This window comes from Equus asinus, chromosome 6 (genome assembly GCF_041296235.1).
Source record: "Equus asinus isolate D_3611 breed Donkey chromosome 6, EquAss-T2T_v2, whole genome shotgun sequence".
Lineage (NCBI taxonomy): Eukaryota > Metazoa > Chordata > Mammalia > Perissodactyla > Equidae > Equus > Equus asinus.
The window spans coordinates 3,432,585-3,446,753 of record NC_091795.1 but is presented as its reverse complement, the minus strand read 5'-3'; positions in this window follow the sequence as shown (position 1 = coordinate 3,446,753).

Below are 14,169 nucleotides of genomic sequence, written 5' to 3'. Positions count from 1 at the left end.
GTCTGGCAGGTGGTTTCGGTCTGTTCTGGGTGTGGTTCCAGCATCTCAGGCACATGGTTCTGGCACGTCTGAGAGGTGGTTCCGGCTGGCCCAACAGGTGTTTCTGGAGTCTCCGCCAAGTGGTTCTGGCGTAGCTGGCAGGTGATGTTGGCGTGACTGGCAGCTGGCTCCAGCCAGCCCGGCAGGTGTTTCCGGAGTGTTCACCAACTGGCTGTGGCGTAGCCGGCAGGTGATTTTGGCGTGTCCGACAGGTGGTTCTGGCGAGTCGAGCAGGTGCTTCCGGCATGCTCGGCAGGTGCTTCCGGTGTCATTGGCATGTGGTTCTGGCATGTCTGAGAGGTGGTTCCGGCATGCCTGACAGGTGATTCCGGAGTGTTCGCCAAGCGGTTCTGGCATAGGCGGCAGGTGATTTTGCCATGTCCAGAATGTGGTTCCAGCGAGTCGAACATGTGGTTCCGGCGTGTCCGGCAGGTGTTTCCGGTCTGTCCAGCAGGTGGTTCTGGGGTGTCCGGCATGAGGTTCTGGCACGTCTGAGAGGTGGTTCCGGCCGGCCCGACATGCGTTTCCGGAGTGTCCGCCACGTGGTTCAGGCACGTCTGAGAGGTGGTTCCAGCATGCCCGGCAGGTTTTCCCGGAGAGTCCTCCAAGTGGTTCTGACGTAGCCCGCAGGTGATTTTGGTGTGTCCGGCAGGTTGTTCCGTTCTGTCCGATAGGTTGTTCCGGCATGTCCAGCACGTGCTTCTGGCACTTCTGAGAGGTGGTTCTGGCATGCCGGGCAGGTTATTCCGGAGTGTCCGGTAAGTGGTTCTGGTGTAGCCGGCAGTTCATTTTGGCGTGTCTGGCACATGGGTCCTGCGAGTCGAGCAGGTGGTTCCGGCGTGCTCGGCAGGTGGTCCAGGCATGTCCGGCAGGTGGTTCCAGTCTGTCCAGGACGTGGTTCCAGCGTGTCCGGCACGTGGTCCCCTTACGTCTGAGAGGTGGTTCCTGCATGCCTGGCAGGTTATTGCGGATTGTCTGCCAGGTGGTTCTCTCATAGCCAGCTGTTGATTTTGGCCTGTCAGGCAGGTGGTTCTGGTGAGTCCAGCAGGTGGCTCCGGCGTGCTCGGCAGGTGGTTCTGGCATGTCTGGCAGGTGGTTCCGGCGAGTTGAGCAGCTGGTTCCAGCCTGTCCGTCAGGTTAGGTTTAGGGATAGGGTTAGGGTTACGGTTAGGGATAGGGTTTAGGGTTTGGGGTTAGGGGTTAGGGTTAGGGGTAGGGTTAGGGTTAGGGTTACGGTTGGGTTAGGGTTTAGGGTTAGGGTTAGGGTTAGGGGTTAGGGTTAGGGTTAGGGTTAGGGTTAGGGGTTAGGGTTAGGGTTAGGGTTTGGGGATAGGGTTAGGGTTAGGGTTAGGGTTAGGGCCCGGCAGGTGGATCCGGCGAGCCGAGCAGGTGGCTCCGGCGCGCCCAGCAGGTGCTTCCGCTGGGCCCGGCAGGTGGTTCCGGCGAGGCGAGCAGGTGGCTCCGGCGCGCTCGGCAGGTGCTTCCGCTGCGCCCGGCAGGTGGTTCCGGCGAGTCGAGCAGGTTGTTCCTGCGTGCTCGGCAGGTGGTTCAGTTGGGTCTGGCAGGTGGTTTCGGTCTGTTCTGGGTGTGGTTCCAGCATCTCAGGCACATGGTTCTGGCACGTCTGAGAGGTGGTTCCGGCTGGCCCAACAGGTGTTTCTGGAGTCTCCGCCAAGTGGTTCTGGCGTAGCTGGCAGGTGATGTTGGCGTGACTGGCAGCTGGCTCCAGCCAGCCCGGCAGGTGTTTCCGGAGTGTTCACCAACTGGCTGTGGCGTAGCCGGCAGGTGATTTTGGCGTGTCCGACAGGTGGTTCTGGCGAGTCGAGCAGGTGCTTCCGGCATGCTCGGCAGGTGCTTCCGGTGTCATTGGCATGTGGTTCTGGCATGTCTGAGAGGTGGTTCCGGCATGCCTGACAGGTGATTCCGGAGTGTTCGCCAAGCGGTTCTGGCATAGGCGGCAGGTGATTTTGCCATGTCCAGAATGTGGTTCCAGCGAGTCGAACATGTGGTTCCGGCGTGTCCGGCAGGTGGTTCTGGGGTGTCCGGCATGAGGTTCTGGCACGTCTGAGAGGTGGTTCCGGCCGGCCCGACATGCATTTCCGGAGTGTCCGCCACGTGGTTCAGGCACGTCTGAGAGGTGGTTCCAGCATGCCCGGCAGGTTTTCCCGGAGAGTCCTCCAAGTGGTTCTGGCGTAGCCCGCAGGTGATTTTGGTGTGTCCGGCAGGTTGTTCCGTTCTGTCCGATAGGTTGTTCCGGCATGTCCAGCATGTGCTTCTGGCACTTCTGAGAGGTGGTTCTGGCATGCCGGGCAGGTTATTCCGGAGTGTCCGGTAAGTGGTTCTGGTGTAGCCGGCACTTCATTTTGGCGTGTCTGGCACATGGGTCCTGCGAGTCGAGCAGGTGGTTCCGGCGTGCTCGGCAGGTGGTCCAGGCATGTCCGGCAGGTGGTTCCAGTCTGTCCAGGACGTGGTTCCAGCGTGTCCGGCACGTGGTCCCCTTACGTCTGAGAGGTGGTTCCTGCATGCCTGGCAGGTTATTGCGGATTGTCTGCCAGGTGGTTCTCTCATAGCCAGCTGTTGATTTTGGCCTGTCAGGCAGGTGGTTCTGGTGAGTCCAGCAGGTGGCTCCGGCGTGCTCGGCAGGTGGTTCTGGCATGTCTGGCAGGTGGTTCCGGCGAGTTGAGCAGCTGGTTCCAGCCTGTCCGTCAGGTTAGGTTTAGGGATAGGGTTAGGGTTACGGTTAGGGATAGGGTTTAGGGTTTGGGGTTAGGGGTTAGGGTTAGGGGTAGGGTTAGGGTTAGGGTTACAGTTGGTTTGGGTTTAGGGTTAGGGTTAGGGTTAGGGGTTAGGGTTAGGGTTAGGGTTAGGGTTAGGGGTTAGGGTTAGGGTTAGGGTTTGGGGATAGGGTTAGGGTTAGGGTTAGGGTTAGGGCCCGGCAGGTGGATCCGGCGAGCCGAGCAGGTGGCTCCGGCGCGCCCAGCAGGTGCTTCCGCTGGGCCCGGCAGGTGGTTCCGGCGAGGCGAGCAGGTGGCTCCGGCGCGCTCGGCAGGTGCTTCCGCTGCGCCCGGCAGGTGGTTCCGGCGAGTCGAGCAGGTTGTTCCTGCGTGCTCGGCAGGTGGTTCAGTTGGGTCTGGCAGGTGGTTTCGGTCTGTTCTGGGTGTGGTTCCAGCATCTCAGGCACATGGTTCTGGCACGTCTGAGAGGTGGTTCCGGCTGGCCCAACAGGTGTTTCTGGAGTCTCCGCCAAGTGGTTCTGGCGTAGCTGGCAGGTGATGTTGGCGTGACTGGCAGCTGGCTCCAGCAAGCCCGGCAGGTGTTTCCGGAGTGTTCACCAACTGGCTGTGGCGTAGCCGGCAGGTGATTTTGGCGTGTCCGACAGGTGGTTCTGGCGAGTCGAGCAGGTGCTTCCGGCATGCTCGGCAGGTGCTTCCGGTGTCATTGGCATGTGGTTCTGGCATGTCTGAGAGGTGGTTCCGGCATGCCTGACAGGTGATTCCGGAGTGTTCGCCAAGCGGTTCTGGCATAGGCGGCAGGTGATTTTGCCATGTCCAGAATGTGGTTCCAGCGAGTCGAACATGTGGTTCCGGCGTGTCCGGCAGGTGTTTCCGGTCTGTCCAGCAGGTGGTTCTGGGGTGTCCGGCATGAGGTTCTGGCACGTCTGAGAGGTGGTTCCGGCCGGCCCGACATGCGTTTCCGGAGTGTCCGCCACGTGGTTCAGGCACGTCTGAGAGGTGGTTCCAGCATGCCCGGCAGGTTTTCCCGGAGAGTCCTCCAAGTGGTTCTGGCGTAGCCCGCAGGTGATTTTGGTGTGTCCGGCAGGTTGTTCCGTTCTGTCCGATAGGTTGTTCCGGCATGTCCAGCACGTGCTTCTGGCACTTCTGAGAGGTGGTTCTGGCATGCCGGGCAGGTTATTCCGGAGTGTCCGGTAAGTGGTTCTGGTGTAGCCGGCAGTTCATTTTGGCGTGTCTGGCACATGGGTCCTGCGAGTCGAGCAGGTGGTTCCGGCGTGCTCGGCAGGTGGTCCAGGCATGTCCGGCAGGTGGTTCCAGTCTGTCCAGGACGTGGTTCCAGCGTGTCCGGCACGTGGTCCCCTTACGTCTGAGAGGTGGTTCCTGCATGCCTGGCAGGTTATTGCGGATTGTCTGCCAGGTGGTTCTCTCATAGCCAGCTGTTGATTTTGGCCTGTCAGGCAGGTGGTTCTGGTGAGTCCAGCAGGTGGCTCCGGCGTGCTCGGCAGGTGGTTCTGGCATGTCTGGCAGGTGGTTCCGGCGAGTTGAGCAGCTGGTTCCAGCCTGTCCGTCAGGTTAGGTTTAGGGATAGGGTTAGGGTTACGGTTAGGGATAGGGTTTAGGGTTTGGGGTTAGGGGTTAGGGTTAGGGGTAGGGTTAGGGTTAGGGTTACGGTTGGGTTAGGGTTTAGGGTTAGGGTTAGGGTTAGGGGTTAGGGTTAGGGTTAGGGTTAGGGTTAGGGGTTAGGGTTAGGGTTAGGGTTTGGGGATAGGGTTAGGGTTAGGGTTAGGGTTAGGGCCCGGCAGGTGGATCCGGCGAGCCGAGCAGGTGGCTCCGGCGCGCCCAGCAGGTGCTTCCGCTGGGCCCGGCAGGTGGTTCCGGCGAGGCGAGCAGGTGGCTCCGGCGCGCTCGGCAGGTGCTTCCGCTGCGCCCGGCAGGTGGTTCCGGCGAGTCGAGCAGGTTGTTCCTGCGTGCTCGGCAGGTGGTTCAGTTGGGTCTGGCAGGTGGTTTCGGTCTGTTCTGGGTGTGGTTCCAGCATCTCAGGCACATGGTTCTGGCACGTCTGAGAGGTGGTTCCGGCTGGCCCAACAGGTGTTTCTGGAGTCTCCGCCAAGTGGTTCTGGCGTAGCTGGCAGGTGATGTTGGCGTGACTGGCAGCTGGCTCCAGCCAGCCCGGCAGGTGTTTCCGGAGTGTTCACCAACTGGCTGTGGCGTAGCCGGCAGGTGATTTTGGCGTGTCCGACAGGTGGTTCTGGCGAGTCGAGCAGGTGCTTCCGGCATGCTCGGCAGGTGCTTCCGGTGTCATTGGCATGTGGTTCTGGCATGTCTGAGAGGTGGTTCCGGCATGCCTGACAGGTGATTCCGGAGTGTTCGCCAAGCGGTTCTGGCATAGGCGGCAGGTGATTTTGCCATGTCCAGAATGTGGTTCCAGCGAGTCGAACATGTGGTTCCGGCGTGTCCGGCAGGTGGTTCTGGGGTGTCCGGCATGAGGTTCTGGCACGTCTGAGAGGTGGTTCCGGCCGGCCCGACATGCATTTCCGGAGTGTCCGCCACGTGGTTCAGGCACGTCTGAGAGGTGGTTCCAGCATGCCCGGCAGGTTTTCCCGGAGAGTCCTCCAAGTGGTTCTGGCGTAGCCCGCAGGTGATTTTGGTGTGTCCGGCAGGTTGTTCCGTTCTGTCCGATAGGTTGTTCCGGCATGTCCAGCATGTGCTTCTGGCACTTCTGAGAGGTGGTTCTGGCATGCCGGGCAGGTTATTCCGGAGTGTCCGGTAAGTGGTTCTGGTGTAGCCGGCAGTTCATTTTGGCGTGTCTGGCACATGGGTCCTGCGAGTCGAGCAGGTGGTTCCGGCGTGCTCGGCAGGTGGTCCAGGCATGTCCGGCAGGTGGTTCCAGTCTGTCCAGGACGTGGTTCCAGCGTGTCCGGCACGTGGTCCCCTTACGTCTGAGAGGTGGTTCCTGCATGCCTGGCAGGTTATTGCGGATTGTCTGCCAGGTGGTTCTCTCATAGCCAGCTGTTGATTTTGGCCTGTCAGGCAGGTGGTTCTGGTGAGTCCAGCAGGTGGCTCCGGCGTGCTCGGCAGGTGGTTCTGGCATGTCTGGCAGGTGGTTCCGGCGAGTTGAGCAGCTGGTTCCAGCCTGTCCGTCAGGTTAGGTTTAGGGATAGGGTTAGGGTTACGGTTAGGGATAGGGTTTAGGGTTTGGGGTTAGGGGTTAGGGTTAGGGGTAGGGTTAGGGTTAGGGTTACGGTTGGGTTAGGGTTTAGGGTTAGGGTTAGGGTTAGGGGTTAGGGTTAGGGTTAGGGTTAGGGTTAGGGGTTAGGGTTAGGGTTAGGGTTTGGGGATAGGGTTAGGGTTAGGGTTAGGGTTAGGGCCCGGCAGGTGGATCCGGCGAGCCGAGCAGGTGGCTCCGGCGCGCCCAGCAGGTGCTTCCGCTGGGCCCGGCAGGTGGTTCCGGCGAGGCGAGCAGGTGGCTCCGGCGCGCTCGGCAGGTGCTTCCGCTGCGCCCGGCAGGTGGTTCCGGCGAGTCGAGCAGGTTGTTCCTGCGTGCTCGGCAGGTGGTTCAGTTGGGTCTGGCAGGTGGTTTCGGTCTGTTCTGGGTGTGGTTCCAGCATCTCAGGCACATGGTTCTGGCACGTCTGAGAGGTGGTTCCGGCTGGCCCAACAGGTGTTTCTGGAGTCTCCGCCAAGTGGTTCTGGCGTAGCTGGCAGGTGATGTTGGCGTGACTGGCAGCTGGCTCCAGCCAGCCCGGCAGGTGTTTCCGGAGTGTTCACCAACTGGCTGTGGCGTAGCCGGCAGGTGATTTTGGCGTGTCCGACAGGTGGTTCTGGCGAGTCGAGCAGGTGCTTCCGGCATGCTCGGCAGGTGCTTCCGGTGTCATTGGCATGTGGTTCTGGCATGTCTGAGAGGTGGTTCCGGCATGCCTGACAGGTGATTCCGGAGTGTTCGCCAAGCGGTTCTGGCATAGGCGGCAGGTGATTTTGCCATGTCCAGAATGTGGTTCCAGCGAGTCGAACATGTGGTTCCGGCGTGTCCGGCAGGTGTTTCCGGTCTGTCCAGCAGGTGGTTCTGGGGTGTCCGGCATGAGGTTCTGGCACGTCTGAGAGGTGGTTCCGGCCGGCCCGACATGCGTTTCCGGAGTGTCCGCCACGTGGTTCAGGCACGTCTGAGAGGTGGTTCCAGCATGCCCGGCAGGTTTTCCCGGAGAGTCCTCCAAGTGGTTCTGGCGTAGCCCGCAGGTGATTTTGGTGTGTCCGGCAGGTTGTTCCGTTCTGTCCGATAGGTTGTTCCGGCATGTCCAGCACGTGCTTCTGGCACTTCTGAGAGGTGGTTCTGGCATGCCGGGCAGGTTATTCCGGAGTGTCCCGTAAGTGGTTCTGGTGTAGCCGGCAGCTCATTTTGGCGTGTCTGGAACATGGGTCCTGCGAGTCGAGCAGGTGGCTCCGGCGTGCTCGGCAGGTGGTCCAGGCATGTCCGGCAGGTGGTTCCAGTCTGTCCAGGACGTGGTTCCAGCGTGTCCGGCACGTGGTCCCCTTACGTCTGAGAGGTGGTTCCTGCATGCCTGGCAGGTTATTGCGGATTGTCTGCCAGGTGGTTCTCTCATAGCCAGCTGTTGATTTTGGCCTGTCAGGCAGGTGGTTCTGGTGAGTCCAGCAGGTGGCTCCGGCGTGCTCGGCAGGTGGTTCTGGCATGTCTGGCAGGTGGTTCTGGCGAGTTGAGCAGCTGGTTCCAGCCTGTCCGTCAGGTTAGGTTTAGGGATAGGGTTAGGGTTACGGTTAGGGATAGGGTTTAGGGTTTGGGGTTAGGGGTTAGGGTTAGGGGTAGGGTTAGGGTTAGGGTTACGGTTGGGTTAGGGTTTAGGGTTAGGGTTAGGGTTAGGGGTTAGGGTTAGGGTTAGGGTTAGGGTTAGGGGTTAGGGTTAGGGTTAGGGTTTGGGGATAGGGTTAGGGTTAGGGTTAGGGTTAGGGCCCGGCAGGTGGATCCGGCGAGCCGAGCAGGTGGCTCCGGCGCGCCCAGCAGGTGTTTCCGCTGGGCCCGGCAGGTGGTTCCGGCGAGGCGAGCAGGTGGCTCCGGCGCGCTCGGCAGGTGCTTCCGCTGCGCCCGGCAGGTGGTTCCGGCGAGTCGAGCAGGTTGTTCCTGCGTGCTCGGCAGGTGGTTCAGTTGGGTCTGGCAGGTGGTTTCGGTCTGTTCTGGGTGTGGTTCCAGCATCTCAGGCACATGGTTCTGGCACGTCTGAGAGGTGGTTCCGGCTGGCCCAACAGGTGTTTCTGGAGTCTCCGCCAAGTGGTTCTGGCGTAGCTGGCAGGTGATGTTGGCGTGACTGGCAGCTGGCTCCAGCCAGCCCGGCAGGTGTTTCCGGAGTGTTCACCAACTGGCTGTGGCGTAGCCGGCAGGTGATTTTGGCGTGTCCGACAGGTGGTTCTGGCGAGTCGAGCAGGTGCTTCCGGCATGCTCGGCAGGTGCTTCCGGTGTCATTGGCATGTGGTTCTGGCATGTCTGAGAGGTGGTTCCGGCATGCCTGACAGGTGATTCCGGAGTGTTCGCCAAGCGGTTCTGGCATAGGCGGCAGGTGATTTTGCCATGTCCAGAATGTGGTTCCAGCGAGTCGAACATGTGGTTCCGGCGTGTCCGGCAGGTGGTTCTGGGGTGTCCGGCATGAGGTTCTGGCACGTCTGAGAGGTGGTTCCGGCCGGCCCGACATGCGTTTCCGGAGTGTCCGCCACGTGGTTCAGGCACGTCTGAGAGGTGGTTCCAGCATGCCCGGCAGGTTTTCCCGGAGAGTCCTCCAAGTGGTTCTGGCGTAGCCCGCAGGTGATTTTGGTGTGTCCGGCAGGTTGTTCCGTTCTGTCCGATAGGTTGTTCCGGCATGTCCAGCACGTGCTTCTGGCACTTCTGAGAGGTGGTTCTGGCATGCCGGGCAGGTTATTCCGGAGTGTCCGGTAAGTGGTTCTGGTGTAGCCGGCAGTTCATTTTGGCGTGTCTGGCACATGGGTCCTGCGAGTCGAGCAGGTGGTTCCGGCGTGCTCGGCAGGTGGTCCAGGCATGTCCGGCAGGTGGTTCCAGTCTGTCCAGGACGTGGTTCCAGCGTGTCCGGCACGTGGTCCCCTTACGTCTGAGAGGTGGTTCCTGCATGCCTGGCAGGTTATTGCGGATTGTCTGCCAGGTGGTTCTCTCATAGCCAGCTGTTGATTTTGGCCTGTCAGGCAGGTGGTTCTGGTGAGTCCAGCAGGTGGCTCCGGCGTGCTCGGCAGGTGGTTCTGGCATGTCTGGCAGGTGGTTCCGGCGAGTTGAGCAGCTGGTTCCAGCCTGTCCGTCAGGTTAGGTTTAGGGATAGGGTTAGGGTTACGGTTAGGGATAGGGTTTAGGGTTTGGGGTTAGGGGTTAGGGTTAGGGGTAGGGTTAGGGTTAGGGTTACGGTTGGGTTAGGGTTTAGGGTTAGGGTTAGGGTTAGGGGTTAGGGTTAGGGTTAGGGTTAGGGTTAGGGGTTAGGGTTAGGGTTAGGGTTTGGGGATAGGGTTAGGGTTAGGGTTAGGGTTAGGGCCCGGCAGGTGGATCCGGCGAGCCGAGCAGGTGGCTCCGGCGCGCCCAGCAGGTGCTTCCGCTGGGCCCGGCAGGTGGTTCCGGCGAGGCGAGCAGGTGGCTCCGGCGCGCTCGGCAGGTGCTTCCGCTGCGCCCGGCAGGTGGTTCCGGCGAGTCGAGCAGGTTGTTCCTGCGTGCTCGGCAGGTGGTTCAGTTGGGTCTGGCAGGTGGTTTCGGTCTGTTCTGGGTGTGGTTCCAGCATCTCAGGCACATGGTTCTGGCACGTCTGAGAGGTGGTTCCGGCTGGCCCAACAGGTGTTTCTGGAGTCTCCGCCAAGTGGTTCTGGCGTAGCTGGCAGGTGATGTTGGCGTGACTGGCAGCTGGCTCCAGCCAGCCCGGCAGGTGTTTCCGGAGTGTTCACCAACTGGCTGTGGCGTAGCCGGCAGGTGATTTTGGCGTGTCCGACAGGTGGTTCTGGCGAGTCGAGCAGGTGCTTCCGGCATGCTCGGCAGGTGCTTCCGGTGTCATTGGCATGTGGTTCTGGCATGTCTGAGAGGTGGTTCCGGCATGCCTGACAGGTGATTCCGGAGTGTTCGCCAAGCGGTTCTGGCATAGGCGGCAGGTGATTTTGCCATGTCCAGAATGTGGTTCCAGCGAGTCGAACATGTGGTTCCGGCGTGTCCGGCAGGTGGTTCTGGGGTGTCCGGCATGAGGTTCTGGCACGTCTGAGAGGTGGTTCCGGCCGGCCCGACATGCATTTCCGGAGTGTCCGCCACGTGGTTCAGGCACGTCTGAGAGGTGGTTCCAGCATGCCCGGCAGGTTTTCCCGGAGAGTCCTCCAAGTGGTTCTGGCGTAGCCCGCAGGTGATTTTGGTGTGTCCGGCAGGTTGTTCCGTTCTGTCCGATAGGTTGTTCCGGCATGTCCAGCATGTGCTTCTGGCACTTCTGAGAGGTGGTTCTGGCATGCCGGGCAGGTTATTCCGGAGTGTCCGGTAAGTGGTTCTGGTGTAGCCGGCAGTTCATTTTGGCGTGTCTGGCACATGGGTCCTGCGAGTCGAGCAGGTGGTTCCGGCGTGCTCGGCAGGTGGTCCAGGCATGTCCGGCAGGTGGTTCCAGTCTGTCCAGGACGTGGTTCCAGCGTGTCCGGCACGTGGTCCCCTTACGTCTGAGAGGTGGTTCCTGCATGCCTGGCAGGTTATTGCGGATTGTCTGCCAGGTGGTTCTCTCATAGCCAGCTGTTGATTTTGGCCTGTCAGGCAGGTGGTTCTGGTGAGTCCAGCAGGTGGCTCCGGCGTGCTCGGCAGGTGGTTCTGGCATGTCTGGCAGGTGGTTCCGGCGAGTTGAGCAGCTGGTTCCAGCCTGTCCGTCAGGTTAGGTTTAGGGATAGGGTTAGGGTTACGGTTAGGGATAGGGTTTAGGGTTTGGGGTTAGGGGTTAGGGTTAGGGGTAGGGTTAGGGTTAGGGTTACGGTTGGGTTAGGGTTTAGGGTTAGGGTTAGGGTTAGGGGTTAGGGTTAGGGTTAGGGTTAGGGTTAGGGGTTAGGGTTAGGGTTAGGGTTTGGGGATAGGGTTAGGGTTAGGGTTAGGGTTAGGGCCCGGCAGGTGGATCCGGCGAGCCGAGCAGGTGGCTCCGGCGCGCCCAGCAGGTGCTTCCGCTGGGCCCGGCAGGTGGTTCCGGCGAGGCGAGCAGGTGGCTCCGGCGCGCTCGGCAGGTGCTTCCGCTGCGCCCGGCAGGTGGTTCCGGCGAGTCGAGCAGGTTGTTCCTGCGTGCTCGGCAGGTGGTTCAGTTGGGTCTGGCAGGTGGTTTCGGTCTGTTCTGGGTGTGGTTCCAGCATCTCAGGCACATGGTTCTGGCACGTCTGAGAGGTGGTTCCGGCTGGCCCAACAGGTGTTTCTGGAGTCTCCGCCAAGTGGTTCTGGCGTAGCTGGCAGGTGATGTTGGCGTGACTGGCAGCTGGCTCCAGCCAGCCCGGCAGGTGTTTCCGGAGTGTTCACCAACTGGCTGTGGCGTAGCTGGCAGGTGATTTTGGCGTGTCCGACAGGTGGTTCTGGCGAGTCGAGCAGGTGCTTCCGGCATGCTCGGCAGGTGCTTCCGGTGTCATTGGCATGTGGTTCTGGCATGTCTGAGAGGTGGTTCCGGCATGCCTGACAGGTGATTCCGGAGTGTTCGCCAAGCGGTTCTGGCATAGGCGGCAGGTGATTTTGCCATGTCCAGAATGTGGTTCCAGCGAGTCGAACATGTGGTTCCGGCGTGTCCGGCAGGTGTTTCCGGTCTGTCCAGCAGGTGGTTCTGGGGTGTCCGGCATGAGGTTCTGGCACGTCTGAGAGGTGGTTCCGGCCGGCCCGACATGCGTTTCCGGAGTGTCCGCCACGTGGTTCAGGCACGTCTGAGAGGTGGTTCCAGCATGCCCGGCAGGTTTTCCCGGAGAGTCCTCCAAGTGGTTCTGGCGTAGCCCGCAGGTGATTTTGGTGTGTCCGGCAGGTTGTTCCGTTCTGTCCGATAGGTTGTTCCGGCATGTCCAGCACGTGCTTCTGGCACTTCTGAGAGGTGGTTCTGGCATGCCGGGCAGGTTATTCCGGAGTGTCCGGTAAGTGGTTCTGGTGTAGCCGGCAGTTCATTTTGGCGTGTCTGGCACATGGGTCCTGCGAGTCGAGCAGGTGGTTCCGGCGTGCTCGGCAGGTGGTCCAGGCATGTCCGGCAGGTGGTTCCAGTCTGTCCAGGACGTGGTTCCAGCGTGTCCGGCACGTGGTCCCCTTACGTCTGAGAGGTGGTTCCTGCATGCCTGGCAGGTTATTGCGGATTGTCTGCCAGGTGGTTCTCTCATAGCCAGCTGTTGATTTTGGCCTGTCAGGCAGGTGGTTCTGGTGAGTCCAGCAGGTGGCTCCGGCGTGCTCGGCAGGTGGTTCTGGCATGTCTGGCAGGTGGTTCCGGCGAGTTGAGCAGCTGGTTCCAGCCTGTCCGTCAGGTTAGGTTTAGGGATAGGGTTAGGGTTACGGTTAGGGATAGGGTTTAGGGTTTGGGGTTAGGGGTTAGGGTTAGGGGTAGGGTTAGGGTTAGGGTTACGGTTGGGTTAGGGTTTAGGGTTAGGGTTAGGGTTAGGGGTTAGGGTTAGGGTTAGGGTTAGGGTTAGGGGTTAGGGTTAGGGTTAGGGTTTGGGGATAGGGTTAGGGTTAGGGTTAGGGTTAGGGCCCGGCAGGTGGATCCGGCGAGCCGAGCAGGTGGCTCCGGCGCGCCCAGCAGGTGCTTCCGCTGGGCCCGGCAGGTGGTTCCGGCGAGGCGAGCAGGTGGCTCCGGCGCGCTCGGCAGGTGCTTCCGCTGCGCCCGGCAGGTGGTTCCGGCGAGTCGAGCAGGTTGTTCCTGCGTGCTCGGCAGGTGGTTCAGTTGGGTCTGGCAGGTGGTTTCGGTCTGTTCTGGGTGTGGTTCCAGCATCTCAGGCACATGGTTCTGGCACGTCTGAGAGGTGGTTCCGGCTGGCCCAACAGGTGTTTCTGGAGTCTCCGCCAAGTGGTTCTGGCGTAGCTGGCAGGTGATGTTGGCGTGACTGGCAGCTGGCTCCAGCCAGCCCGGCAGGTGTTTCCGGAGTGTTCACCAACTGGCTGTGGCGTAGCCGGCAGGTGATTTTGGCGTGTCCGACAGGTGGTTCTGGCGAGTCGAGCAGGTGCTTCCGGCATGCTCGGCAGGTGCTTCCGGTGTCATTGGCATGTGGTTCTGGCATGTCTGAGAGGTGGTTCCGGCATGCCTGACAGGTGATTCCGGAGTGTTCGCCAAGCGGTTCTGGCATAGGCGGCAGGTGATTTTGCCATGTCCAGAATGTGGTTCCAGCGAGTCGAACATGTGGTTCCGGCGTGTCCGGCAGGTGGTTCTGGGGTGTCCGGCATGAGGTTCTGGCACGTCTGAGAGGTGGTTCCGGCCGGCCCGACATGCATTTCCGGAGTGTCCGCCACGTGGTTCAGGCACGTCTGAGAGGTGGTTCCAGCATGCCCGGCAGGTTTTCCCGGAGAGTCCTCCAAGTGGTTCTGGCGTAGCCCGCAGGTGATTTTGGTGTGTCCGGCAGGTTGTTCCGTTCTGTCCGATAGGTTGTTCCGGCATGTCCAGCATGTGCTTCTGGCACTTCTGAGAGGTGGTTCTGGCATGCCGGGCAGGTTATTCCGGAGTGTCCGGTAAGTGGTTCTGGTGTAGCCGGCAGTTCATTTTGGCGTGTCTGGCACATGGGTCCTGCGAGTCGAGCAGGTGGTTCCGGCGTGCTCGGCAGGTGGTCCAGGCATGTCCGGCAGGTGGTTCCAGTCTGTCCAGGACGTGGTTCCAGCGTGTCCGGCACGTGGTCCCCTTACGTCTGAGAGGTGGTTCCTGCATGCCTGGCAGGTTATTGCGGATTGTCTGCCAGGTGGTTCTCTCATAGCCAGCTGTTGATTTTGGCCTGTCAGGCAGGTGGTTCTGGTGAGTCCAGCAGGTGGCTCCGGCGTGCTCGGCAGGTGGTTCTGGCATGTCTGGCAGGTGGTTCCGGCGAGTTGAGCAGCTGGTTCCAGCCTGTCCGTCAGGTTAGGTTTAGGGATAGGGTTAGGGTTACGGTTAGGGATAGGGTTTAGGGTTTGGGGTTAGGGGTTAGGGTTAGGGGTAGGGTTAGGGTTAGGGTTACGGTTGGGTTAGGGTTTAGGGTTAGGGTTAGGGTTAGGGGTTAGGGTTAGGGTTAGGGTTAGGGTTAGGGGTTAGGGTTAGGGTTAGGGTTTGGGGATAGGGTTAGGGTTAGGGTTAGGGTTAGGGCCCGGCAGGTGGATCCGGCGAGCCGAGCAGGTGGCTCCGGCGCGCCCAGCAGGTGCTTCCGCTGGGCCCGGCAGGTGGTTCCGGCGAGGCGAGCAGGTGGCTCCGGCGCGCTCGGCAGGTGC